This window comes from Sminthopsis crassicaudata, chromosome 2, assembly GCF_048593235.1.
Source record: "Sminthopsis crassicaudata isolate SCR6 chromosome 2, ASM4859323v1, whole genome shotgun sequence".
NCBI lineage: Eukaryota > Metazoa > Chordata > Mammalia > Dasyuromorphia > Dasyuridae > Sminthopsis > Sminthopsis crassicaudata.
Window position 1 is genome coordinate 317,509,542 of NC_133618.1, and position 18,283 is coordinate 317,527,824.

Below are 18,283 nucleotides of genomic sequence, written 5' to 3' on the forward strand. Positions count from 1 at the left end.
GAGAAAATCATAGCCAGAGAAGTTAAGTGGCTTTCCAGGGAGTGTGTGGAATTCAAATGCAGGCTTTATGCTTCTGAGTCTTATACTTTTTCCATTGGACAACAAGACCTCTTTTTTCCACTCATATATTTCCCTCACAATATTTATATCAATTCTCCTTCAAAATTTCCTTTACCTTGCAAGCTGCTCACATCCACTATTCACTTCTCCATTGACCTTTGGGTGAAAGTCTCTTTTAATTACTTAATCTGTAGTATTCCATGGCTCAACACTATGCAGCAAGTCCAAGAGAATATTCATATTAAAAAAGGAGGGCCTTTTGTTTCTCAGGACAAGGAGTCAATAAAGGGCCTTCACAATTTAGTGAATAAATCATAAAATCATTTCTTAAGTATCTACTGTATGCTGGATATATACTGATATGCTGGACTTCTCCAGCTCATTTTACTACTGAGGAAACTAAGTCAAATGGGATTAAATGTCTTGCTCAGGCTCCCACAGCTAGCAAGTGTCTGAAGCCAGCTTTGAACTTAGTTCTTCCAAACTCCAGGCTCTATATTCTATACATTGCATAACCTAGCTTCACCTTTTTTTAGGAAAAGAAGTCTTATGCAAAGGTATCATTTTAATTGAGGAAAAGCATAGTAATAGTAAGGATGATTACAAGATAGGTACTTTGAGAGGATAGAAAAGAATAGGATATAAAATCTAGCATGAAAGCAATTCAACCTGCTGACCTCCTATTTAATTCTCTGCTTAATAACCATTTTTGTTACCTGTTCCACACATAGCTTATAAATGAATAACTTCTACACTATAAGTTATACACTCTAAGTATATATAAGAATATATATATATATATATATATATATATTATAGTATAGTGCTTATCACCCACTTATCATCCACTTGGTTGATACTATGAGGGTAGTTAGACCTAATTCTCTTGAATGGTAACAGATATCATCAAGGAGATTCTATAGTATTTCAAGGCTTGATACAATCAGCATGATGTTATCCACAAACACAGAAAATCTCACATTCTTCTTCAACTTGGATTCTGCACTGGCTCTTCTCTCCCAATGTCAAACATCTTTGATAAGCCTACATATGAATTACCTGATATAATCAGAATCAAAGTTCTCTTTGTTGTAGCTTCCAGGCAATTTTGATTATAATCTCAATGCATAGAAGGCAGCCTTTATGGCAGCATTTTGCTATAATAAATAAAACTTTCTTAAAAATCAACAAATAACAAGCACAGTGGGATTTTGTATTATTTATAGCTTTCAGTTGTATAATACTAAAGATGTGGTTTACTGTGGAATATTGCTTGTGGAACTCTGCCTATTCCCTACCCATTCCCTCATTGAGGATATCCTCAATACAGCAAAGATGATTCTCATAAAAATTGTATATAGATGAAAAAGGAGAAATATAGGTCAATAGTTATTGAAGTTCCTTCAAGAACTTTTTCTTATATTAATAAGGTCTGAAAAAAATTTCCCTCATATCTCTTTGGTATCTACACCCTGTTTAGGTAGCTAATCAACTCCCTAATGCCTTCCCAATTATATTGCCTCCAGCATGGATATTCTCTATGTACAGTTGGCCTAATCCTGGTGCTTTTATTATCTCTTGAATGCCATTTCTATCTTCTTTAAACCTGACCAATATTGTAACATTAAATTTAAAATATAGTGGCTCTACTTACTACTCTTGATGATTTAAAAAGTTTTTTTATTAAAATCTTTACAGATTTTTCCCCACTGTCCCTCCTCCAAAGATTCTCAGGATAGCATTATTAGGAGGCTCTCTCACTAAGCTTTCTCTTTTGTTGTTTTTAAATTTTTTTTTATTTTCAAAACATATGCATAGTTTTCAACATTCACTCTTGCAAAATTTTGTATTCCATTTTTTTTCTCTCTCCCTTCCTTCCATCCCTTTCCCTATATGGCATGTAATCCAATATATGTTAAAACATGCAATCCTTCTATACATATTTTCATAATTATCATGCTGCATAAGAAAAATCAGATCAAAAGGGGGAAAATGAGAAAGAAAACCAAATACAAGCAAACAAAAAAAAAAAAATAAAAATACTATGTTGTGATCCATACTTAGTCCCCACAGTCCTCTCTCTGGATGCATATGGCTCTCTCCATCATCAGTCTATTGAAACTGGCCTGAATCATCTCACTGTTGAAAAAAGCCACATTCATCAGAATTGATCATTGTAGAATCTTGTTGTTGCTTTCTCACCTAATGGTCAAGGTAGAAAAATCTGTTGTTCAAACCCTGACATCAAAAGAAAATCCACTGGCTTGCTAGACCCCCCAAATAAAGAATTATCTTCAAGAACATAAAAGGTTTTTCATTATTCAAAAGCACCAAAGCAACTAGGCTTTTCTGCTGACAGATGTGCTTAATAAAGGTTGATATATGGACTGCACAGGGGAAGAATAATGGCCTTGCCTCTTAAGCTCTCCTTTTGTTCTGGATTAAAATCATCTTGATGCTAAAGAGGACACTGGAATGTCTAAACCTAGTTACCTCGAGATAACTAATAAAAGTCTAAGATTTCTGCCCAGAAGTAGGAAAATCTTAGCCTGAGTACACCCAGTTTGACTTTGGTTTTTAGCTGGTTGTGAGGACTGTCTAAAAAAGTTGTCAACTAGTTCTCCAAGAGGTTCTACCTTTTAAGAGTCTTACTATACTAGAGCTGAGACGGCCTGCAAGATAACCTTGATGAGATGAAGCCTAAACTAAGTGGAGACAGAGGAAATGGATTCAAATCTAATTTCTAAGATTTACTATCTTGTGCAAGTCACTTAAACTCTCAATCTCAGCTTTCTCATTTATAAATTGAGAAGGTTGACTAGATGGTCCCTAAAATTTTACTTTTTTATATTTGTATGAATTTTAACTTTTATATCTATATTTTTGTGTTTTATATCTATAATTATATAAACTTATAGAATAACCTCTTCAGGGTTATCCTGTCCAGCAGCTTCCATAAGACCACTGGGGACCAGCAGAGCAGCCTGCTCCGCTGAACATGCCATGCTCTCTAGGGAGAAAATTCAGTTAGAACAGAGTGATAACATCACCAGAAGAAATAAGTAGTTCTATAGCATCAAGAAGGTTTTATGGGAGGAAGTGTCTTATTAAGACTTTTTTTTTTTTTACTTTGCTATTTCACTAAATAGCTTTGCTTATATAGAGTTATATCTTCTGACCAACTGGAGAAAAATAAATGTCAATGGCAGCCTCATAAGTTAAAGTTTTAAGTGGCTGCAGACATGCAGAGTTTCTGAGGCTTATTATTCTGGAGGCCTTCCATATGAAAGAATGGTATCCATGTATGTGTATGTATGTATATATTTATGTATGTATGCATGTATCTATCTATCTGTGGGTATATGTGTAAGTGTACATACATACATAGATATCTATACATGTATATATATACATGTGTACATATACATGTGTGTACATATATGTAAACCAGAGCAGCTAGATGCATTATGGGGGGGAAGAAAGATTTAAATTCAAATGTCATCTCAGACACTTACTAACTCTGTGACCCTGAGAAAATCATTTAACCTTGTTTGTCTCAGTTTTCTCATCTGTAAAATGAGCTGGAGAAGGAAATGGCAAACCACCTAAATATCTTTGCCAAGGAAATCCCAAATGAGGTCACAAAGAGTCAAATATAATTAAAACAGATAAAAAAAAATAAAACATATAAATCAATAAACCTATTTTTTCTGAATTTATACTGTCAATTTTTACCTTAATCAACTTCTATCTATCTATTTGTGTGGATATATATCATGTAAAAATTATGCAGTTTAGTATAGAGAGATTAAAATTTCCTTTTTGGAAAGTTTTGTGTTTTGGGCATTAAAAGAGGAAAAATTGTACTTGGAGATTTTTTAAAAGCTATTTCAATTCAAATCACCATTTATTAAGTGTCTATTAAGAATCTCAAGTTCTTCAAGTCTCTCCTAACTCTCATCCATCCTCCAATTGGCTGACAAAGTGATTTTCCTAAAGCACAGACATGGTCATATCACTAAATCTCATATTTATATTCAATAAAGTTCACTGACTTTCTATTTCCTCCAAGATCACCTATCTACTCCTAGGGCTTTTACAGTATTTCACAACCTGGTTTCTTCTCTTCTTTCCAATCTTCTTACACTTTTTTCCCTTCTATACACTCTGTGAACCAATCACACAAGTCTATTTGGTCTTTTTTGCATATGACAATATATCTCACCAATCAATGCTTTAGCCTCTGCTTGAGATACCCTCCTTTCAGCCTTTTAGCTTCCCTGGCTCAGCTCAAACCTTCTTTAGGAAGCTTTTCCCACTCCTTCCCAGCATCCACTGATGGGATCACATTCTCTACAATCTGTATGTATTTATATGTATCTAGTTATTTACATATTGTCTCCTCCAATAGGTGAGCTCCTTTCTTTGAATTCCATCATTAGGCACAGTGTCTGATGTAAAGTTAGCACTTAATAAATGCTTTCTGATTTAACAGACTATGTTAGTTTATAAAAATTTAGTCCTCTATTTTAAAAATTCTATTTATTTATTAAATATGAATTTAAGAAATAAAATAAATATTTCCTTAAAAGCAGAATAGGAAAAAAAAACTTTTACATATGAAACTTCAACTCTTGTTATATACAATTTGCTATTCCTTTTAAATATATGAATAATTTTGTAACTTTAATTTTTTTCTTCCCTCTACCTCCAACGATGGCTACCACTAGACACAAACACATATACATGTGTGTATATATGTCTACATGCATGTATGTAAATACATACATATATTTACATATATATGTAAAGTCTTTACCTATTTTTATATAATTTGAAATACAATTCTATATAATTTGAAAGATAGGTAACATGTAAATTATTCCCCATTTCTAACACAAGGAAAAGAATAATACAAGGATTCAGAAGACCTCAAATAACAGCTCTGCTACTTAACACCTGTGTGACTTTGAGCAAGTCTATTTATCTTTGGGGACCTTATTTCCTCATTTATATAATGGGGATAGGTAGGAAATGGGATTAGATGATGTTTGAATTCCTTCTATATCTATGAATTATGAATATTTGCTTCCAGAATGCCATATTCTGCTTCTCTCCAATGTATATGATGGCCTTAGTTTCTATCTTCAGGCATTTGATCTGACTGTTTCATATCTGGAATGCTCTCTCTATCTTCCTCACTTCCCTGACTTCTTACTTTTCTTTCAATTCTCAAATGGGAGTCCCATTTTCATCCATTAGCCTTTGTAGTCCTACTTAATCTTATTGTTCTTCCATCGAGACATATACATATATGTGTGTGTGTATGTATATGTATAATATATATACATATATATATATTGTGTATGCATATAAACATATATGTATTATATACATAGATGTAGACAGGCAGATACATATACACTAATTTGTACAGTTATTTGTATATTTTTCCATTAGACTGTGGGCTTGTGAAGAGTAGGAACTATTTTATTTTTCTTTGCATTCCCAACACTTCCCACAATGCCTAATGCATAGTAAGTGCTTAACAAATGCTTGTTGACTGATTGACTTAATACTAACTATTCTTTAAGGCCCAGCCCAGGTATTATTTCTTCTATGATGTCTTCTCAGACCACTGCAGCCTTCTCCCTTCTTCAAATTTATAGCACATTGTCTATGCCACTCATTTCACAATTATGTGCAGGCATATTCCACCATAAGGCTGCTTTAAATAAAGTCATTTAGCATCCTACACACAGTATAATGTCATTAGGAGGATTAGCCCAGCTTAGTTCCCTGCCAATTTCAATGCCCTCCCTACTCTTGACCAGCTGTGCACTCCTGGACATCCCCACCAGTCTCCATTCATCACAACTTCACCAGATGGCTTCCTGTACCCTTCCCAATATGCTATGCTATGCTCAGTATCAATTCCATTTCAGCCCTCAGGCTCCAATTCCACTTCTATGGAACTGCCTTCCACAACCTCATTTCACTTGACATTGTATTTTCATAGAATTAATTAAGAACAAGATGTCTTCGAACTTCTATATTGTCATTTTACTTTATTTTTATATCATTACTTTAATTTTCATGTTATTATGCTCAGCTTCCTTAATCAGTCTGTAAGGTTCTTGATAGCAGGGATCATGTCATAAACATAAACATAAAACATGTGTCTCCCACAATATTTAGCTTGAGAAGTGGAAGACAAGAGTAAGAAGGAATACCAGAAGACAGTTAGTTATACAATGGGTGTAATCATATTGAAAGAAGATGGCAATACTTCAGAATCCTGACACTAGAAAAGGAGCTCCAGGAGAAAGGCACCATGAGGTGGCAAGAAGGGACCAATTATGTCCCACAGTTCCATAAGATCATAAGATAAACCCATAGATGTCAGAGACACTAAGGAATGAATGTGCCCTATTTCTCAAATTCCAGAGTTTTGGAACAAAGCCCTCTTCACTCAATGCTAGATACTCATATGGTTGTGGACTGTCATTCTCTTCAAAACCACAGACTAAAGATGATTATTTAAATATTAGCATCTAAATCAAAGCAAGAGGGAAAATTTATAAAATTATAGTCACAGGACCTAAAGAAACTAAAGTAAACAAATTCTACCATACTCTGTCTTCCCAGTCTCAGCTGCCCAAGAGGGCTCAACAAATCTATTTTAAAAAATTAAACAGACTAGGAAAAAGCCATGGTCTGTCAAACAAGGCTCACACTTATCATAGTAATAAATTTAATCATACTGTACGTATCATAAAGAGCATTTTAAACTTCTCCAGAGACCACAAATACAGTTATTGAAGTTTTATTGAACCCATATGAGGAGGTAAACTATAGGGAATACTTTAGGTAGAATTCTTATATTATGAGAGCAGGTCCTTTAAAAAAAAAAAAAAAACTTTGCTTCCTATAAATAATATCATGGGAAAGAGCAGTGAAATGCTTAGAATTAATGACTGGAAATTCAGTACTTTAAAATTTTTGTCATTCTAAAGTAGTGATACATAGATCAGAAGTAGATGAAGGAAGAAACAACTGAATATAAAACAAACATAGCCAGAAAGTTGTAATATATTTAGGATAAGAAGAGACCTGTGATGTCATAGGTGTGGAAACTCTTTCCACTGATACAGATGGAAAAACTAATCTGTAACTTATATTTTAAGAGAGTTGTGACATGCCCATAGTCCCACAGCAAGTAGAATGTCAGAAACAGAACCAAAAATCAAACCTTCCTGCCTCCAAGTTGACCTTCTGATCATTACACCAAATTACCTCTATGTAAACATTTGATGCTCATTTTATTCCTGCCTCAAGGCCCAGCTATCCATTGCACAACCTTCCTATATATTTGCATAGCTATTTGTGTAATTTAGTTGTTTTTCAATCATGACAATTCTTTGTGATCCTATTCAGGGTTTTATTGGCAAAGATACCAGTGATTTGCTATTTCCTTCTCCAGCTCATTTTATAGATGTGGAACTAAGGCAAACAGGGTTAAGTGACTTGTCCCAGTGTCACAAAACAAGTATTTGAGGCTGTATTTGAGCTCAGGAAAATGAGCCATCCTGATTTCATACCTGGTACTATCTCTGCTGTGCCACCTAGCTACATATACAGACAGACAGACATATATGCACATATATATATATGCATATACATACAGTGTATACACATTTTTCTACACAATATATACATCCATATATATCCATATATTTATATAATTGCATATATATACATATGTATATATATGCATATGTACATATATATAGCTATGTGTATGTCTATATATGCAATATATACTGCAAAATAGCTAATTCTTTAAGTTATCTAAATTTCTCTAAAATTGTTTTTATGTTACACAAAAATTGGAGAGATAGTTATATAGACTAGAATTATAAAAAAGCAAACAAATAAGCATAAAGACAGACATAAAATCATGACTCCAAAATAGAAAGAAAAGAAATACATTTAAGATTAAGGAGTTCTTCAAATCATAGAGCTATTTTTTCTTCCATTCTGGATCTACGCATGACTCCCTCTGAACAGTGGATTATTTTTAAGGTAAAGAATTGCCAGCCATTAGTTGTAAGCATTTCTCAGCCCTTTGGAATGACTCTGATCAAAGGAACAAAGTTTAAATGACAACCTTCTAAAAACATACCAAGGGGAGTTGTTACACCTATGTCTCTTTGTGACTCATGAGCTGTTTATCTGAAAATCAGCAATTTTCCTTTGTTTGCAGAGCCAATACTGTCTTCACATGCCAAAGATGAATCTGATTTCCCTGTTACTTTGTCTAAGTGCCCCTCTAGCAAGTCATCATTCCTTGGCTCTAGAGGGGGAAAAACAACCTTTATTTAGTCACAATCTATATTTTCCTCTTGGTGCTGCTGTCTGCATTATACTCAACACTATTTTTGTTTGTTTTACCAAGATTAGGATGTGGCAAATGAAGACGGCTTCTCATTTCTTGAACTGTGAAGAATCTCTTGTCAAGAAGTAAGTGTTCCATTCTCCATTCTTCTTTTCTAAGCACAAAATAATTTTTCCATATGGTACTTGAAGAGGGATGCAACATCTATACATAATGTTGATGACAAAATTTTACCATATCTTGGGCTCCTATTGCTTATCACAGCCCAGGAAATGTCTATTTGAGTAAGATTGAAGACAAAAGGCACTATCAGGAATTTAGGTGGACACCTACTGCTTTTTCTTCCAGTCAAATTATTGATACATATTCTACTACACCTTCCTCCCATTTCCCTAACCCCTGCATCACACCCTAACTTCTAGAATGATTTCCTTCCAACAATACTAGGAAAAAATAAACATTTATTTTGTTCTTAATTGATCAAACATGCCTACTTCGGACTTAATTTTGGCAAAAATAAAAACTTTAAAAATTATACCCTTGTGCTATGTTTTTAGATATTCTCACATTTTAGATGCTTTCTACCATCTAAAGAAATAAGTAAAATCTGATTTATCCATTCACAAATCAATATTGCTAGGAGGACTTGAAAGGGTAAACTTTCCTACTGATGATGTTTGGAGCTTGGCTCATTGACAACACACCTAGAACTGAAGAGAGTAGCCTGAATTAGAAGTTTAAAAATATTTATCCTGTGATTCAAAGGAGTTTATCTGCCAAAAGAAAAAGACATGTTCTGCCACTTGCAAAATTTGTGGCAGATCAACTCACCTCTCTGACCCTAGGATTTTTTTTATCTATAAAATATGAAAATTGGAAGAGATAAACTTCCAGTTCTACAAATATAAAATTACATCCTACACTCTAGTGATAATTGTTCACTTCTCCCTTCCTATCTCTTCCTTATCCCAATAAGAAATTGAGAATATACAACTGAGATGGGGGGTTGAGTAATTTTATCCAGATCTGGTCTCCAGATCTTTTTCAAGTTGCCTCCTGAATATATTGCCTCTCCCATTTACTTCTATATCCTGCAAACTCTCCTTTAAGTGTCTTCTTTTAAGAAGGCAGGGGTGTCATGCTTTCTTGTATTTATAATCCCAACATTTAGCACATTGATTGGCACATAATAAGAGCTTAATAAATGATCTATATATAGACCTTTCAATCAAGCCCTGAAGATCCTATGATATTCCATGGCAAACCTATTATTTAGAAGTAGCAACTAGAGACAGGTTCTTCTAGAATAAGTGTTCTTAATCTTTTTTTTTTTTTGGTGTCATGAACATTTTGGGCAACCTAGCAAAACCTTTGGATCCCTTCTCTGAATGTCTTTAAATGAATAAAGCAAAATACACAAGATCACAAAGGAAACCAATTATGTTGAAATACAGTTATCAAAACAATTTTTAAAAATTCACATGCCAGGTTAATGATCTTAGTTTTAGATGTTGCTGAATAGAAAAGCTACAATTATTAAGCAGAAGAAATTCTAAAGACTGTCCTGAGCTGCTTTCTCTTTTCTTTCAACAACTCTGTGTTCATGATTCCCAGATCTTTATATTCAACCCTCAATTCTATTTTCTGTGCTCTAGTCCCACATTTTGAACTGCTTAAGTGTCATTTCAAATAGGATTTTCTGGAGATATCCTAATTGCTTTACATTTCCCTATTATTATTGTCATTATAAGGACTAGGTCTCCATATTTCATTCAGACTGGAAGTACAATGTTGTCTATTCACAACTGTGTTCCTAGTTTAGCAAAGGACCTGTTATCTTCTCTATGAAGTGGACTAGTTTGTCCCTCCTTAGATAACCTGGTAGTCTGTCTTTCCTTGGAGATCACCATACAAAAGCCAAATTTTGGTTGGATACCCAATCAATTAACCCACTGAAGCTCAGAAGTCCCATCAGGAAATCTACTAGCTTTAGCCTCGCAGATAGAATTAGCATCACCAGTAGAACTCATTATCTTTCCCCAAGAACCCTTCCTTCTTCTGAAATTCCCTATTACTTTAAAGGCACCACAACAATTTTCTTAATGACCCAAATTTGCAATCAAATCTTACTTTCTCAAGTTTTCATTCCACCTCAACCCACTTATTAAGTCAACTGCAAAAATCATGTTTCCATCTATTCAATTTCAACAGGATAAATCCTTTTCTCTCTAATCACAGACAATTCTAGATCAGGAACTTACCACCTCTCTGAACTACTACTGCAAGAGCCTCCAAATTGTTTTCCCAACTTCAATTCTCTCCGCACTCCAACCACCCTTCCTAAAACATAGATCTGACCATATCATTCCTCTACTAAATAAACTCCCGATTATGTCTGGAATCAAATATAGATGTCCTCTTTCTGATATTTAAAATTCTTTACAATCAGAGCCTCACTATCTTTCCAGTTTTCTTATTCCCTTTGCCACATTCTACAGTTTTAACCATACTGGCCTATTAATGGTTCCACACATAAGATTCTCTGCTTACTGTCTAGATGTTTCTTCAGTGGCTGTCTGCCCACCTGTTGAAGACCAAAGCTGAAAAAGGCTAAGATCTCCTATTTCATCCAGGGTCATCTCCAGTTGTCCTGATCTGTATATGGTCACAGAACCCAGATGGCTCTGGAGTGGAAAGTGGTGCAGGCGAACCTGGCACAGACCTCCCTCACTTAAATCCAACTCACTTGCATGTCTCAGCATAGCCTCCTTGATGTGATGGTCCTCTTCCAGAAGGACAAACAACAGCACCCCTCACCCCAAGTGTACTCCCAGGCAGCATTAGCCTCTTTAAAATCCACGGTTTCCTTCCAGACTCAGCTGAAGCACCACCCACAAACCATGAGCTGTAAACTCTTTGCCTTTGCTTAGAGTTTCTCATGTATGTTCAACTCTTGTAATAAATCTAGCTGCAACATTCTGACTTATGGATTTGTGATACTGTTTTTAGTTAACAATACAAGTAAGTATCTAGGACTGAAAGAGTCTTCAGAGGACAATCTTCCTCCCCCACCTTAGAGTGTAAATTCCTTTAGGATTGGAGCTGTCTTTTGTCTTTCTAAGTTCTTAGCACAGTGCTTGGCATATTTGTTACTATTCACTTGTTTTAACTCTTACCAAACTCTTTGTGGCCCCATTTTGGGTTTTCTTTAAAATAATATTGAAGTAGCTTTTTATTTCATTCTCCAGCCTATTTTACAGATGAGGAAGTTGAGGAAAACATTTTACAGATGAGGAAAAAAATTGCTGAGAAAATCCTATCATAGTATGTCATTTAGCATTTCCTAAATCATATCCTTGTTTTAAATAAAAAATAAACCATTAATTCTAATATTTGTGGTTTTTCTTATAGAAATGTCAATCTCTTTCAGATTATTATATTACTACATCCCAGATTCCGTTCCAAAGAGAAAATAAGATGAGTACATGCTTTCTCCACAAATAGTTACTGCAGATATGAGACATCATAATACATTTTTATTTTTCCCACTGATTAGAGGATTTCTACAGAGGAAACACCATTTTAATCTAGTTATGCTTTGGAATTTCATTGAATGCTGTCATTGTTGGTGACTCTGAAGTTGATAGAATACCAAGCTTGGAATCAGAAAGATTCATCTTCCTTAGTTCAAATCTGGCCCAGACACTCATTAGCTGTGTGATCCTAGGCAAATCATTTAATCCAGTTAGCCTTATTTCCTCAGATGTAAAAAAAAAAAAAAAAAAAAAAAAAAAAAAAAAAAAAACTGGAGAAAGAAATGACCAACCAGTCTGCTATCTTTGCGAAGAAAATCCCAAATGAGGCCAAGATGTATTAGATTCGACTGAAACAACTGAGCAAATACAACAAATTATTGATTTATACAACCACCATTTAAGATGTCATACCTTTACCACTGCTTTCTACACTAAGGGTAAATCATTCTGAAATGATCTTACAGAAATTCACATTTTTATAGCTCTTTACAATTTCCAAAGTGGTTAATTCACAACAACCAAGTAAAGCAGATTGTCCAAATGTGATCATCCCATTTTACAGCTTAAGACACTGAAGCTCAGACAGGTTGTATACCTTTCCCTATGTACACATAACTAATGTTAAGTGACAAAGCTGAGAGTTGAGTTTTGCCAGAAGAACTGAATTCCCTTCTGATTACCAGTTCAGTGTCTTTTCTCATTGTTTCAGTGAAATACAGTTAATAAAAAATTATCCAATGTGTACAAATCTTAAATCAATAATAAGCAACAGGGAAACAAAATTTCTGGAGACTGCAAGAAAAGAAAAATATAGCTGAAATAGTCATTTATAGCAAACATTAAATCTAGGGAGTAAAATGAAAGAACAACCCTCAAGAATTTTAGAAAAAAAATGTCAAAATTCTTATTAATGCATCAGCCTCACTGCTGTCATTCAGAATGAGAAAGGTAAAATAAATCTAATCACGTTTGTATAGTACAAAAACTATGACAGACAAGTTCACTATCAATTATCCTAATTTCCAGAGTAACCTTCCAACAGACTGGTGTGTCACAAAGAGCATTAAATTAGGAATCAGAAGATATGGATTCCTCTCCCATCCTCCTCAATCCCTAGCTGTGTGACACTAGGCAAGTCATTTCCCTTTGTAGAAGCTGTTTTCTCACCTGAGAAATAGGTGTCGTAAGTCAATCTTTATCAAGGAGGCAGCTACAAGGCTTAAATGAGATCATAGCTATACAATGTTTCATAATAGCAAAGCAAAATAATATAACTTATTAAATTTTGGTGAAAACATTTTGAATATTTGTGAATTGAGAATGAATAAAATTTCCCCCCAATCATAAAAACATATAGGAGCATAGAATTCAGATATAAAAAAAGAGATGTTAAAGATGATGTCATCCCTCACCTTCATTTTATAAAGGAAGGAAATGAATCCTCAAAAAATATCACTTAGCTAGTAAGTATCAGAGCCAGGGATTTCCTGTGGCTCTTCTGACTTTAATTCTAATTCTCTTTCCACTATATGTCACACCTTTAAGAAAACAACTCTTTCATGGGGAAATCCCCTGTCATCTCTAAATCTGATAGAGAACTGTGTTTTGTAAAAGATGGAAATTTTTTACTCTCCCTGCAAATAAGTTCAATTAATAAACATAAAATTCTGCTTCACCAAAGCTGACCTGCCAAGAGTACTTGCAAATTATAATGTAAAGAGCATAGGATTGGGAGTTGGGAGACTTGTATTTGAATCCCAGCTCTGACACTTGTCAACAGTTTGACCTTGAGCATGTCAGACTCTTCAAGTCACCTTCCTTCTCTGTAAATTTGGTTATAATGGATTATCTCTAAAGTTCCTTTCATTTCTAAGTCCTTTGACACACTTTACAATAGTAAAAGATCATCTTTATATGAGTTGGGTTTTTTCTGCATTATACAAAACTCTTTGCTCACAACAACCCTTTCAGGTATGTAGTATAAGCATTACTTATTCCTTTTTTTAGAGAACTTTAAAATGAGATTTAGAGAGGGTAATTGATTTGTTCAGAATCACACTGGTTAAGTGACTTGAGTTGAGACTCAAGTCTATATCTTTAGATTCCAAATCTATCACAAGACTATACTGTTTCTTAGTTCTTGGTTACAAGGCTCTGAAACTTCACAGAGTGGGAACATTTCACTTCATAAACAATTTAACAGCTACATAATAATTCACGTTGAAGTTATGTATAATCATCCTATACTTACATCAGCATAAGGACTACGATGCCTACTGTAATGATAAAATATATCATTATAGCATTAAACATGTAATATATCCATTAATTCCAGGAAAGATGAGTCCCAAACCCTTTCCCAGGTTCACAAATACCCTAACCAAGTAAAATATGACTGGGTACCTAAAAAGAAAAATCTAATCTTATACTGCAAACCTGAATGCATTCCTTTATTTCCCCTCTATCCCTATGTATCCTTTGGATTAAAGATAAGTACATGACACAAAGATACCAATTCATATCTTTTGATGTTTTATCTTTATCACCAACCAATTTTTCAGAAATTCCTAGGAGAAAATTGTGAGTTTAGGTGACAAAAACACAAAAGCAGAAGAAAAGCAGAAAGATTCCTAAAATAAATTATCCCATTTTGACAAAAAAGTTGGTCCCTGGGGAATAAGACATCCAAAAATTATAGGATGTCATTTCTGCCAAGCCTTTTTTCTGATATTTTTCCTTCCATGCAACATATGCTTCATTTTAATGTTTCTTTTATAAGACAGTTTATTCAGACAAAAGGTAAAAAAAACCCCACAGGCAGCCCATTCAAAAAGATTTCTGCTATAAAAGCCTTGTTGTAATTTTTCATTTGATATGACAATGTCACTTCAAAACAAAACCAGCAATATTTTACTGACAATCTTGAGGATGTAACAGAGTTTCTTAAAGGAGATAATGCAAATCTGTACTTTTTAGGGAAAAGAAAAAATTATAGCCCCTAATAAAAACATATCACAATGGCTAAAATACCTAGAATGTATAGACAGCAAAAGATGAAGTATGCAGCAAGTGTCCAGGCACATCATTTTCCCCTTTTTTGCCAATAGATTTCTGAGGTCATGATATTTATGCTGCAGTTTTCTATGACACAAACATCCCATCAGTTCCTCAATATAACTGATGATGGGTACTTTGCTCTAGGGGCAAGTTGTCTCTTCCAAGTACTTATATTCTGATAACCCAAGTTTGTTTTAATGTTATTCTCATCTTCAAAAGCACAACAAATATATTATCTTTGCAGAAATGATTAGTGTATAGAAAGCTTAATTGAGTCTTTCTTAAAGAATAAATTCACCATACATGTGAAGATGCCCTTTTCCTCTTCATCTTATTCCAAACCATCACCAACCTTCCTTTTAAAAGTTGTTTGGGGATTTGTTCTATACATTAAAATTAAGAATATACCCCTCAATATTCCTATTCAAGTTATACTCACAACCTTATTCTCTAAATCTAACAAGACCTTAATCTATCAGTTTTAGAAAATTCCTGAAAAATATCTATGCAGGAAAAAAAACCCACCAATGTAAATTCACAGTTCAGCATTTTTTTTACTAGTGCTCACTCCTTCATGAGTTCAGCAGGCACTCTAGAGACCTGTACAAGAGTTTCTAAATCGTGTCACTTTCAAAGCCTGATCCTTATTCTCTTCTCTTTTCACCCCCAGACATAATAGCAGGGGTAGAGGAGGATTAATAAATTTCAATGGTGTGGTATACCTGTTTCTGCTTTTTTCTTAAATCTTATTTATTAAAGACTCTTGAATTTTTATTTATAAAAGCCTACTTTAAAAAAAACTACCTTCTAATGTAGTTTCCAGAAATTGGTACATTCCAGGAAAGATAACGAAAAATAACAATATCTCTATGCTTTGCTTATTTTACTTGGGAAATATCAGTACATGATCCTTCAAACAAACTTCTTCCCCTGTACTTCTCAATTAAAAGCAAGATACTGCAGCTTTTCATCCTGAGCAAAAATTACATTTTCTGGGTCACTTTCTTAGTCTCACAGGGCCACTTTCTATGCAGCCTAACAGAAACAGTAAAAGGAAGATGCTTAAATGCAACCGGTTTCAATGTCATACTTGCAAAATCCAACATGATTTGGGGCTTTTTCCTCCTTTCAGTTTCCAAACAAATATACACAGACACTTTATTCTGCACCTTCTTTCCTCCGCACGGGAAAAGACTCCCAAAACCCCAAAGGAGAAAGTACTACCATAGGGGAGGAAAGAGTGGGGAGGAAGTCAATGAATCTCTGTTTCTTATTACAAGTTTCTACAATTAAAACGCCCGTTTAAAAGACTGAAATTGATCATCGGAAATATTTTCACTCGACATTTATGGTAATATTCTGTCTTTGTCTCTTCCCTCCCCCATATTTCTCAATGTATAGCTAGATAGATATACCTGAATATGTATAATATATAGATAGATAATCCTCGATATATGCATATATGTCTATATACATATATAATTGTAAATATGTTGCTTTTATATATACATATGCACATATAAACAAAATTAGTGTGCGGGTATTTACACACATCTATGTGTGTATAGAAAGATCCACACAGGGCAGACATGTAACCCAGCATAGCCATATCACACATGCTTTCCTCTTGGCATACATATAACTGGCATGCATTTCCAAACTAGACACAGGCAAGTCTTTGAGTACTTATTCATAATATACACAGAAGCTGAAAAAGATAAGCATGAATGGGAGGGGAGAAAGGGAACGCAGTTTTTTAAGCACCTTTCCCCCACGTTTTTCACACATTTTTTTTTTTCTGTCCCAACTACAATTACCTTAGCAACCAAAGAATTGTCTTTTATTTTCCCTTCTGCTTAGAAAAAAAACTGTTATTCTCCTCGGGGACCAGCTCGAGCCTGGTTCATGGCCAAATGAGAGAGAGAGGAGAGAGAGGAGAGAGACAGAGAGAGAGAGAGAGAGAGAGAGAGAGAGAGAGAGAGAGAGAGAGAGAGAGAGAGAGAGAGAGAGAGAGAGAGAGAGAGAGAGAGAGACAGAGACAGAGACAGAGAGACAGAGAGAGACAGAGAGAGACAGAGAGAGAGACAGAGAGAGAGACAGAGAGAGAGACAGAGAGAGAAAGAGCAAAGACTCCCGCAGCTTCTTTCCTTGGGGATAAGTGCGGGCTCGTATTCAGGCTCTTCTCCAGATTTCTTTGCTCTTCTTAGTTTCCTAGGACCCGACTCCAGGACATCCCTCAGAGGAAAAGCCAAGAGAGGAAAAGCTCCTGAGAAGCAGCCCCTGATAACATGGTCCTCTGAGCGCTGGAGCACAACTGGGTGCTCCAAGTCCTTGTTTTGATTCGTTCTCCTCGGTTCCCAGCCCTCTTTCCTCCGGTGCAGCTCAATGCTTCTCGGCAGCCCCCAGAAGGCGGAGGGATAGTGCGCCTCCGCCTCCACCCCCGCCGGACTCCGCGTCTCCTCCTCCACCTCCTCCTTCTCCTCCTCTTCTCCCTTTTCCGCCTTTCCCAGCAGCGGTGGGAGCTGGGGACTGAAGTCTGGAGACGGGCGAGGGAAGCAGGCAGTCCGCAGCCGCTACCTCCACTGCTAAGGAGGAGGAAGCAGAAGTAGCTGCCTTAACTCTCCAAGAATTGTTGCCGAGGCACTCCGGGAGCTGCAACAGCGGCGCCCGCTGTTGAGTACGGAGAAGAGCTGCAGCAGACGCCCGCACCTGTGGAGGGAGCACCTGCGTTGGGGACGATGGGAACAGAGCCAGCCCAGGAAGAACTGGATGGGGAAGGGAGGCGCGGGGCGGGGCGGGGCAGGCCCACTCTCCGGAGAAGGGTCCCCGAGGGCCACAGTATGCAGAGAAAGCATCAAATCTGCATTCGGTTGGAAATGAACAAATTCTACAAAACAGGACTGGAATTTTTTTGTTTGTTTGTTTTGTCTAGACTTAAAAATGAAACGGAGAAACTGTCAATGATGCCGCTTAAAGCAGTGTGTCTTGTACGCTCTCCCTCCCCCCCCACCCCAAGGAGAGCTGGTTGTTAAACATTTGCCAACGGACCCCTCTCCAGGGGAACTTCCCAAAAAATGCCTCCCGCCTGAGAAAAGTAGCATTTGAACAGTCTTACAAGAAGCTAAAGGGGGGGGGGGGTAAGAGAGAGCCTTCCTGCTAGAGGGGGTAGGAGTGGCGGAAAACAAAGATGGGAGATGGACCCAATGATCCCTGCAAAGAGCTGAGGACCCTG

The 18,283-nt window shown here is 35.8% G+C and overlaps 1 protein-coding gene across 2 annotated transcripts in view; it reads right to left on the bottom strand.

The window, feature by feature from the left end:
• The window catches only part of RGS6 (regulator of G protein signaling 6), a 657,670-nt gene extending 639,932 nt beyond the window's left edge, over window positions 1-17,738 (bottom strand). Inside the window, exon 1 of one of the 2 annotated variants that reach the window (XM_074290125.1) lies at window positions 16,869-17,738. The gene's annotated coding sequence lies outside the window, so the exon portion shown is untranslated. The remainder of the gene's footprint in view (window positions 1-16,868) is intronic. The other variant, XM_074290124.1, reaches the window with a different exon arrangement.
• Between the last annotated feature and the right edge of the window lie 545 nt (window positions 17,739-18,283).